At 38.4% G+C, this 21,011-nt stretch overlaps 1 long non-coding RNA gene across 1 annotated transcript in view; it reads right to left on the bottom strand.

Annotated features, from left to right (window-relative positions):
- Positions 1 to 20,291, bottom strand: part of LOC116653630 — a 42,787-nt gene extending 22,496 nt beyond the window's left edge. Inside the window, exon 1 of the long non-coding RNA XR_004307829.1 lies at positions 20,170 to 20,291. This is a non-coding gene — a long non-coding RNA (uncharacterized LOC116653630). The remainder of the gene's footprint in view (positions 1 to 20,169) is intronic.
- Between the last annotated feature and the right edge of the window lie 720 nt (positions 20,292 to 21,011).

Below are 21,011 nucleotides of genomic sequence, written 5' to 3'. Positions count from 1 at the left end.
TTTCTCCAATTTCAGTAGGGTCAGCAGGTTTATAATTATGCTCTTTCAGTGTCTTTTGGAAGATGCTCCAGGCAAAGACATTTTTGAAAGATGTTACATGCAAGGGGCGACATTATAAGGCAGACCACGATGTGTGCAAAAATATACACGTACAGCTGAAAACTGACTACAAATGGCCGTGCATTAAGTCAAATACTTATTTAATTACCACATTTACATGAAAATGCTCCTTTTATAATATCTATATTTTCAGACCAAGTCCAACTCTTTGCTCCAACTGGTTTGTTAAAGCATTTTTAAGTAAAAATTACCTTCTTCCTACACTGTTTTCAAGATCACTCAATCATCTGCACATAGAGAACTTCCACAAGTCTAACACAAAGCATATCTATCTTATACTTTAAACTTTTATTTCCTACTTTAACATCAGCTCTAGAAATAAGCTTAAGGCTACAAAAATGAGTTTTAAAACCATTATTGTCCTTCACTAGTGCCAGATCACATCAGTTCAAGGCATTTAATTTGCTCTGGCTTTTTTATTTAAATCAATCATTCCAGAAAGTTCATATGCATTATTCTTGTAACTTCTTTTTCAGTTAATAATTAAAGACACAATGACAATTACATCTAAGATAAAAAATGCTTAAATATTCTAAAGCCATCTGGTTTCATTATGCAAATTAGATAACATGTTAATAACAACTTCTGTAGCTTCAATAATATGACTTGACTATGTACGCACACATTTCATTAATTATGCGGAAGGTGGAAAAGGAAATGTAGGTCATTGGCAGGTAGCACATATATGCAAGTACACCATAAGATATACCTGTGATAACAGCATTAAAATAAAATTTTAAATGTATGTGTTAGTAGCCCTCAACATTTTCAGCATGGTGTGAAGGACAAACAGCACTTTAGAGTCTTTATTTCCATACAGTGCATTTCATTTTTTTAAACTGCCCATTCTTTCTCCATACTCCCTGCTGAAACACACAAGCTCTTGCATGAAAGAGCTGCTCCCTCCAACCAGCAAGGAGACACACAGCACTCCCATCCTGCTGCCAGCTTTCCTCCATGTCCTGCATCAGCAGAAAGGCTGATTTCTTGCTAGGTATGTACACTCCATACCAGAAGCATCTGTGGGCTGCCCAGGACTTGACAATGAGTCAAACCAAGCCAGAGATCCATGATCAGAAATCCTGACTAACCCACAACCACCAGACTGTTGCTCATTCAAGAGGCTGCTGACAAGCAGCTGAATAGCATGTTCAGTTCCTATCCTTTTATCCTTCTCTGCAATGCCTCACATTTGCTCAATGTCCTACCTAGATATTACAGCACAGGGAGAGAACGCAAATTGCTAAGTATATATATAAAGAATGATAAATGTGGTTCATAAGCAACTGTGCCACTGACATCTTGAACTTCTAAGATGACTTTTCAAGGGTTTGCTATGCACATTTTTGGAAGAAAATACCTCAGCCCATTGTTCTGGTCTATATCCCAAATATCTGTGGGTGACACAAGGCTTGGAGAATGAGTAAATGATGTTATGCAGACAAACTACATTCTAACTAATCATGTATTTGGTCTCTTGCTTAGCAGCTAGGCTTTAATGGGTGCTGAATTTATAGCTTAGTCATGTACCAATGTGTAGGTAAAAGATACATTATATGTGTTCTAAAAGAGAAGGACTGTGTCACTACAAAATGTAAAGTAAATTAAGAGCCAGGTATAGTTTTATATTTCTCCATAGCACGGGCTGCTTGATGGAATAATCAGCAGTTAGGATGAAAGGGAGCTGACCAGTGAGTGTTGGAAAACAGGACAGACAAAGTGAAGAATCTCAAAATTTGTGGAAGAAATGAGATATGCTGTCCTTCCAGAGGCAGACTGCTATTGTGAGGTTAAGGATAGGGTACTAGCAATGCTTAGTACCCTAAGCTTTTCTGCTTAGCTATCTCTCTCAGCTTGAGGTAGGGTAACTCGGTTAGGGAATTTAAAATCTTGTGGATATGGTTTCCTGAAGACTCAGCAAGTAACTGTAGAGGGGACAACTGAAAAATCTCAAAAACAAACAAAGAAATGATAAAAACATTCTAACTTATTTTGTTTTCATTATAATGCCTCAGACAAATTTTTACCTGTAAACAAAACAAGGTATCTGATGCACGTTTTCTAATGTCTGCCTTGAAAGAAGAACATTCCTGAATGAGAAAGGAAAATGTTCGGTTTGTAATAAGGAAGTATGTCCATTTGCATGTGTTTATACAAAACCAAAAAGATGCATTCAGATCAAATAAGCATTTGAATTTTGACTTAAATAAGCTGCAAGGGCTGATACTGCAAAGTGTCAATCATTTTTGCAGAATTGTGATAACTTTTTGGTTGAAATGCAATAATCTCTTACTCTACAGGGAAATATTTTCACTACCAATAAAAGATCAAATTGAAAAAACATGGCAATAAGTTTGCTTCTTCACTAGACACGTGTAGGCTTTCTGAAGACAGCACAGATGCAAATTGGCTGAATGTTATCTTTGATTTCTATTTTCAGGTAAGATTTTTCTCATGTTCTGAAATACAAAAAGCAATGAAGAAAACCATGTGCTGAACCCTGCATCCAACATAAATATAGTTAAAACTGAGAGACAGTCGGTGGCTTAGATGATCAAATACTGTGCACATTGATTCTGTAACTTCTCAGTAAGCACCAACAATTATAACTACAATTTCCACTCTATTCTGTATTTGCATCTTGTTAAGTATATGCACTGTGTGCATGAGTACACAGAATTCAGTTCCCCACAAGCTTCTACTCATTGTGCTGTGGCTGCAACTTGTTGTACCAATGATGGATTTTTTTATTACTTCATTACTTTTCAGAATTTTGCCATCATAAGGACTTCTACTCCTAAAGAAGCTGGATCCTTCAGTGAGCTGCTGTTTGTCCAGAGACACATCCCAAACAACAGCAGCTTTATCCAGCAGCATCCAACAGGTTTATGCACTGGCCTTACAAGCCTTACAATTTTTTTGACCTTTTTGAGAAGATGCTGTTGTGACAGCAGCTACTTGAAGGATATGGGAATGAACTAAGTCAATGCCATAATATTGATAGCTAATCTCTAACAGCAGTACTCAAACTGTGCTCAAGTATGGCACCCCATCCAGGATAATACATCTTCTTTAAATCATATAGAGTGAGTGCTCTCCCACAGCAATCCCCCTAAGTGGCTGTCTGGAGCTGTCTCACAGAACCTTGGGCAACAAAGAAGTTGGTTATTCGCCCCGTCAGACCTGGCCACTGGATAACCTATAAGCACAGTGAGGTGATGATCTGTCAACAGGTCTCTACTTAGCTGCCTTACAGATGCTGCTGGTCAGCAGAAATACCTGTTTTCCACAGCAGTGCAATAGCAGCACTATTAGCTTACAGCTCTTTGAATGAGGCTGGGAAATCACTCTGGACTGACAGCAGCAGTGTATCACAGAGTTAACCTGTCCAAAGTGAAATTATAACATTTTCTTGAGGCCTTTGGGGATGCACAAAAGGGTGAGGCCCCAAGTCAAGCAGTAGGTACCCTTGCATTCCCCACTTGACCATCATCTCCATAGGAGGATGTGGCTGCACTGATAATGGACATATCGACGCTGGAGTCCCCATCTCTGGGGCGCCTTTTTCACAAGCAGATTTCAGTTTATTCTCCAACACAGTAAGCTAGTAAACTGGGGTTCCTCCCTCTCTGGGGAGCCAAAGAGACCACATCTCCCACAAGAGGAGATAAAAAGTCCACATCTCCCATAGCACAGTTTCATTTTGTTCTGAACAAAGAGCCAGGGCGTGCAGCTTCAAAGACCCAGAAGGCTTCACTTTGCTTAGAGCTATAAAAGCCTCCAGTTAGTCCTGAAAATGATGCTGTAGCTAGCAGTTAGAAGCTGATTGTTCACACACAACAGCTGCTTCTGGGACCTTAATAACTCATTTGTTATGCTGCACCTTTTATGAGTGCAATTAAAAAGTTATGTCAACTTACAACGCAAAATGTGTTTCAATATTCAACAGCCTTATTTGTCCTTTCAAAATATTCTTATTACTACAACAATTTTGATATTACCTCAGGAGGTTTCTGATTCACTTCCCATCTTCTTTAGCATTTACACTTTTGTGGAATCTAAAAGTCATAGTCAGGATTAGACTACACTCTATGGAACACCACATATGCTAATCCTTTCTAAAGCTAGTTGTTACTCAGCTTCTGTGGGAGACAGCCCTTGCCAAGCTTTTCAAGGACAAAGTAATTCCAATACAGAATTCAGAACAGTGACATAAATATTTCTTTTTAACATTTTAAGAACTGTGTGTTGTATAGGATGCATATATTCATTATGCATTCAGTCTTCATAAAATAGTTTCTCCTTTTTGGCACTGATTACAGATTTGTTCTATGAGCCAAGACTGAACAGGTTCAGCTGCGTCCAGTATAAACATCTGGGCCTGAATTTGCCCATCATCAGTAGCCTGACAATTAAGGTAGGCAATAATTTATGGAGGACAGTACCTGCTCCATTTCCAAGTACACATAATGTGAATAAAGCAAGAACTCCTTTCCAAGAAAAGATAAATACCAATATCACTGAGCAGCAGTTACAGTAAGAGCAGTGAACAGGGCAGCAGTTGTGCAGGAACAAGCCGTGGGATGCTGTCACACAGAGAAGCATGATAAAGAAATCAAGAGAAGTCTTCACTTTGCATTTACAAGCACATCCTGTTTACCAAGCAACATCCTAGATTTTGCTTTTCCTGAATTATTTCACTGTTAGTCACATCTTAGGGGAAAATATCAAAATGTCACATTGAGTGATACAAAGCCAACTTGATTTTTCAGTATGAAGATAAATAGCATCATCCACTAAGGAGAAAGCTGAGCAAACAAGAATCACAGCCACCAAAGACTACAGACAGAGCATGACAATGAATGCAGCTGTTGTGTTATGACATAAATATTTCTCAGTGTGACCAAAATAATTGCATAAAGTTATAGATCTGATAATCATATCTCAGACAACATTAAGAGGATATATTCCAATATGTTTTTATTGTACAATAAAAATTCTTCCTTGCTGCCAGTATCTAAGCTTACCTTCTAATGCAATTGTGAATGCTCTAAGTGAACCTGACTTAGCATCTTCACAAATGTGCTTACAAATAAAAACATCTTAAATACTGTTATAAAGACCTACTTGGCAACTTTTATGTGTCCCAGAGAAGATCATCTCTTGACTACACATTTTCAGTAACATCTTCCATGAGCTTGTGTAATTTCTTAGTGTGACAGATCTGCAAACAAAAAGTGCTATGAAACTGAGTAAGTATCCACAAACTTCTCTGCTACCAGATGGTTTAAGTCATGCCTCTTGAAATTCTCCATAATCCTTTTCTCATTTAACCTGTATCCCAGAGCCTGAACTAACATTATTAATTTCCCCCAAAGCCAAAGAAACAGGGAATATATACTTAGCATTAAGAGGATCCAAAGATAACATACTTAAAAGCTTTGGTATTTTAAGCAGGCAGTGAAAATTGGTTTAGGCCACTTTGAGTGCTTTAAAGTTTCTGCACAAGTCATATATCTTTTAAGTCAATGACTATTTTGCAGTTACTACTTGTGTAACCAACATCCATTCTGCTTTATGTTGTCTGTGCTATCAAGGCATGAGAGTTTTATTTCAACAAATATTTCTTTGAGCCAGTAAAATCAACAGCCAAAAGGACAGAAGAGAACAATTACAAATAATCTATCAAATGATCAAAAAGTAATCTTCAGGTAGTTCTACCAATAGCTGGCAAATTTTATATGGTTTGAAAACATGAGAAGATTTATAATCCTTCATTTAAAGGAATGTGCATAACTCATTAATGGCCTCAAGCCCTGTTGACCCTTCCCAAATCCTACTCAGCAACAAGAGTAATAATACCATGTACATGTAAATATAACAAATACAAAAAGAATGCATGCCAGCAACATCTATTTCTATACTCTATGACCATGTTCCCAAATCAGCATCTGGGGTGCAAAAAGAGTTGATTTCCACTGTGGTTTTGGTTTAGTACAATCCCCTTTCTCCCATCTCTTTGGATGATCTCCTATTTCTGGTTTGGTTCCCTTGCTGCTCAGTGTTGTGTGTTAGTGCCACACATCACAAATTTGTTAGGATTCCTTTTGATGATTTGAAGTCTGTAAGCTCCAGCAATAGCTCAGGGAAACTTCACTAGCATCTCCCTTTTGGGAAAAAGGTCTCAGCTTCAGCAGGGAGGATTTCTTCCTGCTAACAGGTGATCCTGATAGAGCCCTGTAAGCACACAGGTTTTTCTGTATGTGAACTGCAATCAAACTCACAATTATGTGTTTGCTCATGTCCTTGATAAAAGCTCATTCAGAAAGAACATTACACCGATTTTTTTTTCCTACTGTCTTCTTTCATATAGCTTTTACTTACATGCAAAGGCAATTTTCTTCCAAACTATATAAAATAACCAGGTTTCAGATCTCCTGGTAAGTCTCATGCATTTGTCATAACATCAGCTCTCAGAGGGGATCTACTCATTATCTCCTACACCTAGTGAAGGCTAGAAGCCAGGGAGGATAATGGAAGGGATGATTATTATGCTATGCCACATATATCTGCAGTATAGCTGGTTTCAGTAAAGGAAAGCACTGAAACCACTTATAGCATCAATCTTTAGCCACAAGTGAAGCATAACTGCCCATTGACAGCAGGTGACATTCACCCAGCAGCAGGCTCCATGATGGCAGCACATGCGCACTGACAAGACTGCTTTGTCCAGCTGCCCTGAGCATGGCTTAGCCCTGCACACATCCAAAAAGCCTCTCCCACACACTGGTCCTGTCACATGCTGCAAGATTACCTGCTGGGACTGGCACTGAACATAGACATTATTGTAAGAAAGAGTGCTATTGGGAAGTTTTCTGTGTTTCAGCTTTCTTCCTGGGCTCCCAAACTATTTTGCTGTAGGATTGTCAGCCTGTTTATAGCTAAACCTCCTAAGGGGAAACCTGCTGTACAGGACTGAATTCCCCAACTTACTGTCCTGAGCTGCTGCTACCATGTCTTCCTTCCTCTTTCATTTCCCCTGTGTTTCTGAAGAGCTTCTACCCTCCCCCTTCTGGGAATCCTCACCTTTCTATTCCTTCTGCACTGTCTTCAAACACTAAAAACCCACAATCACCTCCTTTTACTTTCTACACTCCTGCCGCCCCCTCAGCCTCTGCTGTCATTTACAGCTGCTGAGGAGGAGATGCTCGAATGAGTCTCTGGCTGTGCCACATAAAATTTATTCAGTGTAGAGAGAAGAACAGACTGCTTAAAGTACACCATAAAAACATCCAGGGTAAATATCATTTTTAAGATGCTAAATCATCATTAAAAACAAAGCATGTATTTTTTTGTATTGGGATCTTACAGTAACAGTAAGTAAAGATTTTGGAAAAGAAAACATTATAAACCCCTGTCCTGGGTGCATTACATGCTAGACTCACAACAAAATAAATTTAAGAAAGTGTGTAAGGAAAAAAAACCCTCAAATCCTAGATTTCACATACAGGCATCATTCAGCACCAAGACTTATTGTTCAAATCTGCTGGTTCACTGCTCCTCCTGCCTTTTTTGCCACACCAGCAAATCAGAAGTAATTATTAGCAAAGTATGAAACTTTACAGTGGAAGAACAACACAGACATATGAGGTATGCCTGCCTTTCCAGTGAACCCTGTGTATCTACACTACAACTCAAACACAGCTAAGAACAACATGCAGGCAATGCCCTCTTCAGAAAACCTTTGCCAAAACAGCAAAATGAAAAGGATCCAACCACAAACTACTAGCAACAGAACTCTCACAAATGTACCAAAATCAAAACATTGCCACCAAAGATTAGCAAGTGAGTTCACATGTCTAGAAGGGAGAAGGGACATGAGCCAAAAAGCATAAAAAATGCCTCTTGCTAGTTATGTCCAACATAAGGAGTGCAGCAGCTCCTCAATCTTCTTCTCCGTCTTTCTTGCTCTAGCGGGAGCTTCACTGCACTCTGGTTATTCATCATTCATGCCCTCACCTGTCCTGCCTACTCAGAAAGTCACAGTAAATCTCACTTCTAGTCCTCAGTGCTCACCAAAAATACTATCACTTCTTGTTTATGAAATGGCTTAAAATAAGACAGAAGTTTTTATCTTCGCAAATTATTTTCTCTGTGAATTTTACTTGGCTGAAGTCAAACATGCACAGGCCGTGTAACAATTGTGAAGACATAAGGGGTTAAAAACTACAGTTCAGGGTAAAGGCACTGCAGGTGTGCAGTCTAATGAATTCTTAATTGAATAGCGGGTGAGCATAAAAAGGAAATGCAGAGGGTGATTATGGGGTTCTTTCAGCAAAGGGAGCAGTGCAAGCACTGAACTCTATAATCAAGAATAAAGAAAAGTGAGTTCACCTCTAATTTTCTCTGTAATACAGCCTTTGTTATTCATGAGCAGAATGCAAGATTAGAATTTCTACTCAGAAAAGCCTCTCTACCATCACATTAACTGACAGGATTAACCTTCTCAGAGATATCCTTGTTTTAGGGCTAAGACTGCAAAAAAGCAAGGAAGTATATTAAAACTAACCTGTACCTGAAGAAGATATTGCCTCCGCTCCTGTTTTGCTAAACTGTTAGATTTCTCTCCTGCTTCCCACAGCTCTGTGCACAAGTGAAATATTCAGAGTAAAAAAAAATGGGAGACACTCCATGGAAAGAAAAAGGTGGCTGGGTTTACCATACCGCCCCCTGTTCTCTTCTTCATCTCTCCAAAAAATATGAGGCCCAAATCCTCTTTCCTACTCAAGGAAGCCCTTCTGCAAGACCCACAGCAGATCACTGACTAGGTTAGCACTTCAGCAAAGCACTAACAGAAGGGGACAGTGGGAAGGCTCATAAGAGTGCCAAGGAAATTTTCTATATGTTAAGGAGACAATTTTATATACTCTAAGCTTTTTATAAATGCTAAAAAGAATTTATAGACCAAAACTGCAGGCAGTTGAGATCTCCTGAACATCCACTTTTCCACCACACATAAATGTGACAACAGATCAGAGCAGCCTCAGCCTTCAGTGGGACAGAAGACAGTCATAGATAACACAGCTCAGGACTACCTGGAACAACTCCAGACTTCAGTCCCTTGGACCACCAGATTATTATTATTATTTTTTATAGAAGAGAGAAGCAAAAGGTGGCATCATTCCAAGCAGTTCCACACAGTTAAATTATTACCTGAAATTTCTTTTTTATCCTTTAAATTTAATATTATAAACTACAAAATTCATACTTTATACATATATATATAAGCACAAATTACTTTACATCCAGCTTTAAGATTTTAAAGTGCTTTTGTAGTTATTGTTGGTGGTGGTCTTTCTCCCATAAATATTACTTTAACTGTGTCATTTCAAAAAAGTCACAGCAGATTTGTATTCACCAAATTGCCAATTGCCACCAACTTTGGGTTGCAAAGTAACTGATATTTGTCCCAGTTTTGTGGTCTCTCTCACCACCACTTTCTGACTCAGAGAGGTGACAGAGGGAAGAAAGATGATGAGATTAATAACCACCGAGGCCCTCTGGGACCATTATTATCTTCTATTCCAATTTCCCCTATAACTTACATTACAGAATATCGCCCATTACTTCCTCCTTCAGGCTCATAATGCTTAATTCAAATATCATTTCAAGAATCCAGTGCATTCATCTCCAAGATTCAGGAAATATAGCTGTTTAATGACATGAAGCCTGATCTAGAGCCCACATATGTCAAATGGGAGTCTTTAAGCAGACTAATAGTCTTTGCTTAAGGGTCATCAGCTCCAATAAATCAGGAGGCAATTTTAGCTGTGATCAGAGAGAACTTCAGAAATTCATGTAAACATACACACCAAGTTCCATCAGCCATCCCAAAAAATCAGCAGCAGAGATGCTCATCCTCTCAGCACTCACCAAATAACTTCTCAGCAGCTCTGGCACATGCAACACGAGTCCTTTTCACATTACCACGAGCAAACAAGTATTTTTGTCCAGAAGGTACAGACATTTGCATTAGTGCCCTACTAGCTTCTGAAATTACTTCCACTTTATGAATATCATTGCTTTTTTTCTAAACTGAAGGTCTGGTTCTTTAATCTAGCATCTATTGTCGCTAGTAATTATATTGCTTGTGAAGTAAAAAATAATTTGCTGATGTTAAAATCTATAAGACATGGTAGTAAATGGAAATGTGAAGCTGGCTCTCCAAGCAGTAAGAAATCCTCATTCAAATCCTCATTTACACCTAGATGAGGACTGATTTGAACAGTATGTAGCAGTGGAAGAAAACATCGATGATTTGATAATGGCTCTCTGAGGAACTATTTGCTTTATTTTTAAGTATTCTATTCCAAATGCAGCAACAAACTCAGGCATTTCCACCCCATTTCAAACTTTGCAAATGTCAGTACTCCTCAAACTGCACATACACATTTCTCAGGAACAGTTTTTGAAATGTTTAAACTTAAGACACTGTTACATTTTTCAATGCAATAATAGCTACTAACTTCCACTGCTTCAATGGATACTTTGAAAATCAACTATTCAAAGATCTCCTTTCCATTAAGCAAAAAGCATTTTTCATAGAATTGTGATAAAACCATTTTCTACAGCAGCTGCTGTACAAAGCTAAGCTTTTAGGATCATACACATTGCGGTAGTAACAGAAAAGTCCTTACATATTCTAGGGCAGAGCTACGCTATTTCTTGTATACAGCATACATTCTTTAAAGACGTTCAGTGCAATAAGTAAAATAAAGATAAGAAATACTCCAATAGTCTTTGACAGAAGGAGGCTGAACTTAAAATCCCAAGCTCATCATCTTTGTAAGGAAGACAAAGTTGTTCCACAGAAGGAAAGTTACTCTCCAAGAAATACCCTTATAAATCCCAAAGTTACAAATAATAATAATAATAATAATAATAATAATAATGTTTTTAAAATCATATTTGCCACTAATCATAAGTCTAACAGTTTCAAACACTTTCCTCAATAGAGGAGTTTTACTACTTCTTTCTGAGCATACAAGTAAAAGTATATGGCTTTCAAACTTTGTTTGCTATTTATTTTACCCAGTAGTTCTACTTAAGAAGCCAACACTAACAGAGTCAGCTCAGAGAGCAAATTAGTGTAATAAAACCCATCCAGCCAAAACTTATCCAAGACAAAGCAATTTGCAGTGATGTTTCAGAAGGTGAAGGAAACACATGAGGGTATTCCATGCTAATTGCGCTGTCTGGTTTTCTTAATTCTTGGCAATTGCTTCAGCACCAGATCCAACAAGTGCATTCTGATATCCTGGAAACGCTGCCACAACTGCTTGCCCAAATGGCCAGCAGGGGAAGTTTCTAAGGTTCTGCTTCCCTAAAGTTACTTTCTTGTGTGAGTCCTGCTTCTTCATCTTCCCTGTTCAATCTCTGATGCTTGTTAAATAAGATCTACATGACAAAAACTGTGCAGTCTTTAAAATATGGTCTTCTAGTTCACTGAGATGAAGATTAAATTGAACACGCTCAATGTTCTTTTATTCAGCTCACTTCAAATTAATAAAATGTAAACTCAAGGATCTTTCAGTTCTGGGGTCGAAGTAGTAAAAATAGACTTGATTTCTACAGTTTATGGAACACTGGTTAAAAAAAATAAATAAATCATCCTGCTTTTCCTTTCAGCTAAGGAAGTACCCTTAATCTAAGTACCTCCAAACCCAGCTCTTGGCCCTCTTTTCAAATTGCTGATCCACTCTTTTGATTCCAAAATGCACAGGTGACATTTTCTAAAAATTATGTTCTGCTGGAAATTTGTAACATTTAAAAACTACAAATGAAACACATTCTGAAGAAAAGAGAGCGAAACAAGTTGTAGCATTTAAAAGTGATAATAGCCCAAGGCTAAGGAAGGTTTAGGAATAAGGACAACTTGCTGTGAAAGTAATTACAGGTAAGTGGCCAAGCTTTAGGATGGACCACTCACATAGAGATTTTGGTTCCACACCACTGAATAAAAGGTATACGCTGCCATAATGTGACCTGTTATTACCGTTATTACACAGAAACCAAAAGAGCAACAAAAAAAGAAAGTCGCACCACTTAAACATACACCACCATTTAACAGAAGGTCACCACAGGTATTGCTTCTGTTAAACATTTCTAAGTGAATTTTAGACTTCAAACTAAACTAGTAGTATGCCCTCAAAACTAAACAAAACATCTGAATTACTGAATTTGCAGGAAGGAATCTGTAGAAACTTCAGCATAATTATGAATCCTGATTTAAAAAAAAAATAAATAAATAAAAATCAATGAATTCACACTTTAACATGAAATCAGCTGCATATTTGGAAAGTGAGTTATTACTTAATGAATCCATCACAATTTTAGAGTAAAACATGGCCTACAAATTCTTATCATAGACTGGTAAGCAAGCCTTTCTTTCAGAGAGCAGCAAAACTTAGCCTGCTGTAAATCCATCCTGAGCAGCAGAAGCATTTGATATATGTCTCTTGTGTGTACAAATATGCCTTGTGCTGCACTCCAAAATACATGTTAATGCTTCTCTTTTACTGGACCATGTTTAGGGTTTCCTAAATTTGTTTGGGCACTTTGTACCATACAGCTGTCTCAAATGCAACTACATGGATATGCATACATATTCGTACCTGCTAATACAGACCAGGAAGGGCTTTGGGTCTTCTGCAGCCAACAAAGGCTCAGAGGACATAATGGGGTAGGCAAGGGCTACTGGTCAGCACCTTCCCAGTGCTCCAGAAGCCAGCTCTGTCAATCAGGCAATGGGCACTCTCATGGATATTCAGAAGAGCTGACCTGTTGGAGTACTACCATTCAAACAGCCAATGCAAAAATAACTACCATTGCCCAAATTTCCATGTCATTCAACTGGCAAATCCACTCATTCTAAATTAAATTTTAAAAGTGCTGTGTTTTTTTTCCCTATTAACTCTAGTTTGTAAAAAGGCTACTTTACATATAATTTTGTACAGTTATAACACAACATTTTCATCTATTTTCTAAAGGCATGTTAATGGATTTTATCCTTAGACAGTGCTGACACTTAAAACCTCATATCACTTGGATAGATACCTTTTTTTTCACTATCGTATCCACATGAGAAATATTGACAAAACCCACAAAAATTTTAGAATGATAAAGGTTGTCAGGGTAACAAATTATGCACACAGGCAAAAGGGTAAAATATAATTATGTAAATGACAAAATAAAAGAAGGTAATTTACAACTGATGCAGAAAATTGCTGGCACAATGAGCACATCCCATAAATCAATTAGTTAACAACCTAATTTATAACTTTCTGAAAAACATCAAATATAAAATAGAGACCTAGAAAGGAATTTAAGTGCCCTGCATCCTTTATTTCAATAATGCACCTACTAAGGGCAACATTAATAGACCAGTAGCACGTTAAATAATTGATGCCATATTATTATCTTCCTCCCCACTGCACTAATGAGCAATTACTTCTTGTGATGACTGACTCTTTCCAGCAGGGAAAATTGTTAAGTTTCTACAGAAGAGAAATGGCAACAGCTCTCAGATCTGAGACTACCAACTGGAACGCCCATTTGTTCTCACACACGGGAGCAGTCGCTGCGCGGTTTGGGATGAGAGAGGCACTTGGGTATGTTTGTAGGAATCCACTGGGAAGCGCAATAAGAACTGAGAGCTGCCTTCAACCCAGAGAACAACATGCAAATCTGAGGATGTTTTTTGAAAAGCTATGCACAAAAAGCTAAGTACCCTCTTTACACTCACCTTTTTTGTTTTCCTAATAATAATGAGCCATTTTGGGAATAATAACTCCAACAGTTGCATAGCTCTGAAGGAACAATCAAGGTTACAGTGGTTTACAGGCCCTTAACTCTCTCAGTTGCTTCAGCAGAACATAAAAACTAAGCTTCTCTACAAGTCTTATTGACTCAGGCACATATATAAATGATTTCCTGTATCAAGAGGGCAGCAAGTGTGACATTCTTTGAAAGAAGAAGAGTACAGCCACTAAATGAGAAAGCAGCCACAAGAATACATAGCACTTGCCAAAGAGACATGCTGGCAAGGTGTTAACAGCAGATTTTTAAGTTTTCAAGAAAATAAGTGATCGTCTATGTGGCACAGTAATAATACCTAACTAGAAGATAGGTATAGTACAGAGGTAACTTTCTTAGACAAAACCTACCAGCCCTTTACAGCAGCTAGGGACTTTGGTAAGCACCATTGTGGCTAGCCTGGTAATGTTGCAGCATTTGCTTCAAGGAGAGAAGTAGCAGCTTTACAAGTTTGTATTAAGAAACAGTTTTCACTTCAGAAACAGTCCTAGCAGAAATGAATAATAGGTAAATGCTAGGTCATCTCATTTGTGACATTAACTCATTAAGCTGATTACTTGTCCATCTGCTCTGCTTTGCAAGTTGGTATTCTGTGTTCATCAGCAATCATAAAGCTGGATATATAATGACACAGGCTAGGAAATACATGTACAAACAGTCATGAGCATGGACCTGAGAGCACTGCAGGAACTCAGCTACATAAATGCTAATTAATGACTTTGAATCATACAATTAGCCTACTGGAAGTAAGCACCTTTATAGCAAGTGGACTACAAGGCAAGATTACATTAAGAAAAATGATCTTTCCCTATAATATGCATAATAGCAAAGTAACTTTAATCTAGCAGAACAGAGAAGACTGCCAAGGAGAACTGGGAGCAGTAACAGCCACCACAAGCACCTCATTTTCTTTCTACTTGCCCAGTGTATTTCCCTAAAGTGTTCCCTAAAGGGACACTGGGCATTTGGTTCTCTTTCTCCATCCTTCACTGGATGCTCATAGCAAACACGCTCACACCGTACCCTAAACATAGGAGTTTCTCAGCTGCTCTCTCTCTCCAAACCACGCTACAATGAACTCATTTCACCTCTGTTTAGACACACACACAAACTTCTGCGCTATGCTGGCATCAGACCAGCAAACCAAATCAATTCCTGATCTCATTATGGAATGAATACAATGCAGGCATTTAAGATCAGATTAAATACAATGTTATGTAACTAGAACTCTTCTGGCATTTTGAGAAAAAACATCTTCCCAATTGCTGTTTTATGATTTGTATGTTATGATAGCAAATGGATCAATTATACAGAGTGAGCTCTTGCACTGCAATGGTATTTTTGTTAGCTATATATTCATGCCAAGGAAAGTGAAAATAGTATAGTCCTAATGGATACATTTCCATTCACACATTCCACATTTTCCTCATTCTGCCCTAGGGCTATCATTATATATGGTAAGGAAGGAAATTAAAATCATTCCTGTAGCCTCTCTTCTTTGTTAGTCTTTAACAATTCTTAATTTTCACATTTTAATCCATCCTCTCATGAAAAGGATAAAGATGTAATATTCGAATGGCCTTTCGCCTTTTTTTTTTTAACCATACCTTATTACAACAAAGTCTTCAAAAACCACACAGGAACTTTGTTTCTGGAACATGCCTTCCTTTTCTGACAGCATCTGAAGAAGCTGCTAAGGGCTTGAACCTGCATTCATCACCAGTATAAGGTGAGCACAGAGCACATTGGCAGATATTTCTCTTTAAGCATACAATTAACTTGATCCTTGTTCAACAAAGGATTTAAGCAAAAGTTATTTTCTGTTAACAGTACCCAATGTCACAAGTAATCTCTTTTTTTTTTTTTTTTTTTTCTTTAATTAAGAGATTGATAACAGCAGAAATGAGACTAATAAAGGTCGACTATATATTGCCTACTGTTGATTTAGGGGAGAGCCCAAGATGGAGGAGCCTTTCTTTGTAAAGGGCCAGGATAATGGGCAGGCCAGCTGTAGGGTGGAAGCCCAAGACCTGCAGCTGGCTTCAGAAGGAGGATAAGAGCATGGGAGCAAAACCCAGGTGGAATAAATGCTTCTGCCCCAGACACCGCTGTCTCCTGCAGTCACTGCTGAGCACCTGAAGCAAACCTCTAACTCAGCCTATCTTCACACCTGCTGTCACAGTTCTTGCAGTCAAATGCCTGTTAATAAACCAACCCTACATATCCAGGCACAACACCACCATCCATTCACATGGAAGTCTTCAGGGTCAGGACAAGCATCTGACTTGTTATTTCAGATCCACACTGAAACTAAAACAATTGAAAAGATATAACACTTCCCAGCATCTCAGCTTAGAAGCTTAGTCTTGAGCATACATGGCCCTAAAATCTTTCTAATTCCAGCATTTCATGTGCACAGCACTTCCTATTAACACTTGGCATAATACAATTTCTCCAGTCTTTGGAGTTTTTTTGTTGTTGTTTTCATATTTCAAAAATTTAGCATCAGAGCATCAAGGCATAATTTTGGAAAGATCCCCTTCCAGAGGCAAATGAGCAAAGTACCCATAGCCTGGATCCAGGAGCTGTGGAGTGTGAGGACGGGTCCTTTGGAGCCCAGATCTGAGTGTGCAGGGGAAGGACATATCAGCTTCCAACTTCAAAGAAGGAAGTACCGGCATAACAGAGGCAGTTCTCCACAGGCAGATTAACTGCCTCCAGCAGAGCACTGTCAGGACATTAGCAGAAATTTAGATGTTCTGATTCATCCATCTTTCCCACTGGAACTGTTCCCTGCATAAACACCCACATGTTTGTTTATACCCTTATCTGCACAGAAAGAGAAATAGCCAGCAGGCTCTGTCTGTTTTCTGAAACAGAGGCAAGCAGATTCAAGTCCTCACTCTGAGAAACAGCAGGATATTTGTCCAGCTATGTCTTGCTCCCCACGGATCACAAACTGGAGTACTGGCTGTTCTACTGCTGTGAAGGGTCACTTTCTTTGAACAGAAAAGCTATGGAAAACTTCAAGTTCAATTAACTAGCTTTCATTCCACATATTTATCTTGAATTAAAAAAAAAAAAAAAACACATTAAAAAACTGTGACCCAGTTATTTCACACATAAAAGAAGCCTTTGTAGCAGGTGTAATATTCCTAAGAGGTGGTTAATGAGAAATACACATCAGAGCTTAACTGAAAAGATTCTTTGATGTTGGTTAGCTTACCTGTTGTGACACTAAAGAAGATCACAAGGGAGAGAGTGAACGTACATTGCATCTCTACTGGGGGCCATTACAACTGGTTAAACTATGGTCTCCCAGCTGCTACACTCAGTTCATGCTCTAGCTTAGCTGTCTGAACGCCATGCAGCCCCATACCAGGATACCACATCCCAAGAAGTCAAATTCCCTGAGCACTGCCCACAAAGGACGCAGCTCCACTTGATGGCAGTGGCTTTGATTTCAGCAGGTTTATTTCAGCATGAACCCCATCAGATCACACAGCTCTAAAAATAATCTAAACGACATTTACAGCTGAGATGGAAAAAAAAATACATTAAAATATGATGTCTTAAAAAAAAATTTAAAAAAGAGTAGGTTATGTTTTTTTTTTCCCCAGCACATTGAACTCAACTGAATCAAGCAGAAGTAAATTAATTTCTAACAAATGTAACTTATTCAGAGGATTCGCTTTGATTAGACAGACATTAAAAATGCATAGTAGCAGAGGAGGGTTGTGTGTGAATGCCATTTGATGATGGTTAAGCACAGCTCTATTGAGCCAGAACTTCAGTTAAGTAGAGATCTGAGAAAAACTTGACTGACACTGTGAGAGCTCTCCCTCCCATTTCAATTATTGTAGCCACAGGAAAGGAGGTACCTGTGAGTTCCTGCATCTTCGTGCACAAGGCTGTAATCATAGCAGGAACTTCATCTCCATAATAAAAGCTTTCCAAATCCAAAATATAAAATGGCCACAAAATTTACATATAACATGCATGACTGAAAATTCTTAATAAACAGGAAACAGTACACCCTTTATTCATTTCTACATATCCACTGTATACTGGTTGAAGAGGTTATAAAAAACTCTAAAACACAGTTTCACATCACTTTATCAGAATAACTATTTTTTAAAAGCATCAGAAAGGCTGAAAGGATTTTCTTGTTACTGGCTTAAAAGTGATTTTCATACTTGAATACATTACTATTGTTTAGCAAGCAAACAAATGCACATCACTGAGTGAATATCTAATTCCCTGTGTGACAGCAAGTAAAAGTGAAGGAAGCTATTGGCCCCCAGGAGACCTGCTAGTCTTGCCACACTCAGAGAGTTCTTGAATATTCCCTGTAAATCACCAACACTCACGCCATGCCTTAATGCATTCTGCAAAATGAGGGAAATCTGTGCATTTTACTTGTTTGTACTTGAACTTGGCTTAAATTTAGCTCACCTTGGAATGTTTGCGCTTGCTTAAAATATGAGTAAAATTTGATTGAACATTATTAATACCTGCAAGAGGGGTGGTATTTAAGTTTATGAATAACAACAGAAGAGCGGGGCTGAGAAGAAGGCAAGGAGGATGAAAGGAATAAAGAACAGTACAAAGAAAAAAAAAATGGTAACACCTACAAGACCCCTGCCAAAACTCAGTTTAGGATCTTCACACACAACTATCCCTTTACCACTGCACTGGGGCTGAGATCTCAAGCTGTGCTGCCTACTGAGTGCTTGCAAAATGTGCATTTTTGCAATTAAATGAGAACATGCTCTGATCTGTATTACAATGCATTCAAATGAGTGTGGCATTCCAGTGGTGGAATATCAGTTCAAAACAGAGAATAACAGTGACAAAACTTTGTTTTGTCTCCAGGGAAGCCAGCAGTTTTGCTGGCTTTCAGCACAGTTGAGACCCAATCTAGACCCCATTTCTCTCAAAAAGCAGGGAACGCCTATTCTGCTTTAAACACTGACCCTCCTGCTGGATTTGCTTGCAGGAGTTGTCTACTGCTTGCCTGCTTTTACAGATATTTGTGAACTCCAATGGTTTGTCCTTTGTAAGCTGCAAAATTTTCCAAAGGCACCTGGCAGGTGGAGGCCAAGACACTGGAAAAGCATGATGCTTTATTCCCAGGGGTCTCATAAGAAATAGGGGCTCAAAGAATTTTCATTCTTGGCCAGATCCACATTTGAAATCATATCCATGGTTAAGGATAGATAAAGAGGTAAAAGATAACTTGCTCTCCACACTGGCTATAGATGAGATTTGTTTAAGACTGAAAAGCATGAAATTTTAATGCTCCTTTAATAAAAACTGATAACTTTTTGATGTAGGTTATTCACTGCTTTAAAAAGAATGTAAAGGTACAAAGCAAAACACTAGGAAATACCAATATCCAGCTTATGGAGATAACACTGATTTGATCCTCTTACACGGTTCATTTGTAACAGACTTGCAGACAGTTCTGCTATCCTAATTTTCATGAAATTTCACTTCAACCTTTATATAGGTTAAAATAACAATCACCAAATCTATTTTTTTTTTCTGTTTAATTTTTTTAATAATACTATATAATTTAAATTCTGCTCTAGAAGTAGAAATCATAATTTCTTCCAGGTGCTCTTCACAATATTATTATAGACAACTTTTCATCATACATTCTGCAGAAAGTCCTCTTTTAGTGCTAGTACTCTTCACTAGCTTCAATACAAAGTCATCCAGCTTAATTTTCAGCTGTTTAACCTGAAGGCTGTTTAATTTGACCTATCTGACGTTGCACTGAAGCAGAAAAGAACACTGCATGGCCCGTTCTGCTAGGATGAGAAGACATGACTTTCAGCATAAAGAAATAAGAAGCTGATGAGGAAATGACAGGAAGGCAGTAGCTTACCAGCTCAACTGTTTCAAACCTGCAAGAATGCCATTTTCAAGCTTTCTATTCCAATTGCTCTTCAAAGTTTTCTCTACTTTCTCAGCAGCCACATCAAGAATGGAGATAACCAGTGACACATAGGTCACTACCCCTGCCTCTCTCCATAGTATCTGTTGTTAAAAACATTCTATTTTTAAAACAATTTGGCCCTGATATACACCACAACTACAAGCACATGGAAAGTGAGCCTGGTTTACCAAAATGCTTACTACAACCCTGAGTTAAATGATTGAACTTACCATTTCAGAAGAACTCAGTGGCAAAGGTCAGGCAAGGAACAGCTTCTCTGTGCGGTAGCCAGCTGACTCAGTGCTCACATACACATCCTCCTGAACCTCCTTGCTCCATATCCACCTTTCCTGTTCTGTAATAAACAAGAGAGGCAGTGAGCAGAAATTATCTAGAGGAGCAAGCTACATCAACAAATACAAAACTGTGTTTTTGACCAGTAATTACGTGATGTAAATTTTTGCTTTTAAGACCATTTCAGTTGCAAAGTCAAGAAGGCCTTAGCCCTTCTACACCATTCATCTGATAATCAAGACCAATCTACTCCTGGACCTCATCTGCACTTAGAGGCATGTTAGCAGAGCTAAGTGAAGCATACCGATGAGTGGAGTACTGATGAGATTAGTCAGTTCACAATACTGTCCAGGGGCAGTACCTGATCCAAGCAAAGACTTACTATGATTAGAAACTGTAAAGTCAAAACAAAGATCACCCTAAAGCTAATTGTTTTCTTGTTTGACAGACTGTCCAGGCACCAAGGAGACTTCTCCATTGTATCAGTTTCCTGGTTCCATGGAGTCTGATGTGCAGCCAAGGATAACATCTGCTTATCAGCAGAAGAACAAGAAGCAAGTGGATTTCTCTGCTGCAACCTTCTTCTGCAACTTAAAGCTTCTAAGTGAGCCCTTCCACCACAATGCATTTCCACAAAGCTGCTGTAATAATTCTAGGATGAAATCTAAGCCACTGATGAGCAGAGCAGTGAGCTAAGCATGAATATCACTGACCAGCTTCAAAGACAGTTGTGGTTCCTATTAGAAAAAAAATGAAGCTGTAGTTGAAGAGACCTTCA

This window comes from Coturnix japonica, chromosome 6 (genome assembly GCF_001577835.2).
Source record: "Coturnix japonica isolate 7356 chromosome 6, Coturnix japonica 2.1, whole genome shotgun sequence".
In the NCBI taxonomy this organism is placed as follows: Eukaryota; Metazoa; Chordata; class Aves; order Galliformes; family Phasianidae; genus Coturnix; species Coturnix japonica.
Note: the sequence above shows the minus strand (reverse complement) of the source record. Positions and strands in the feature narration are given on the sequence as shown.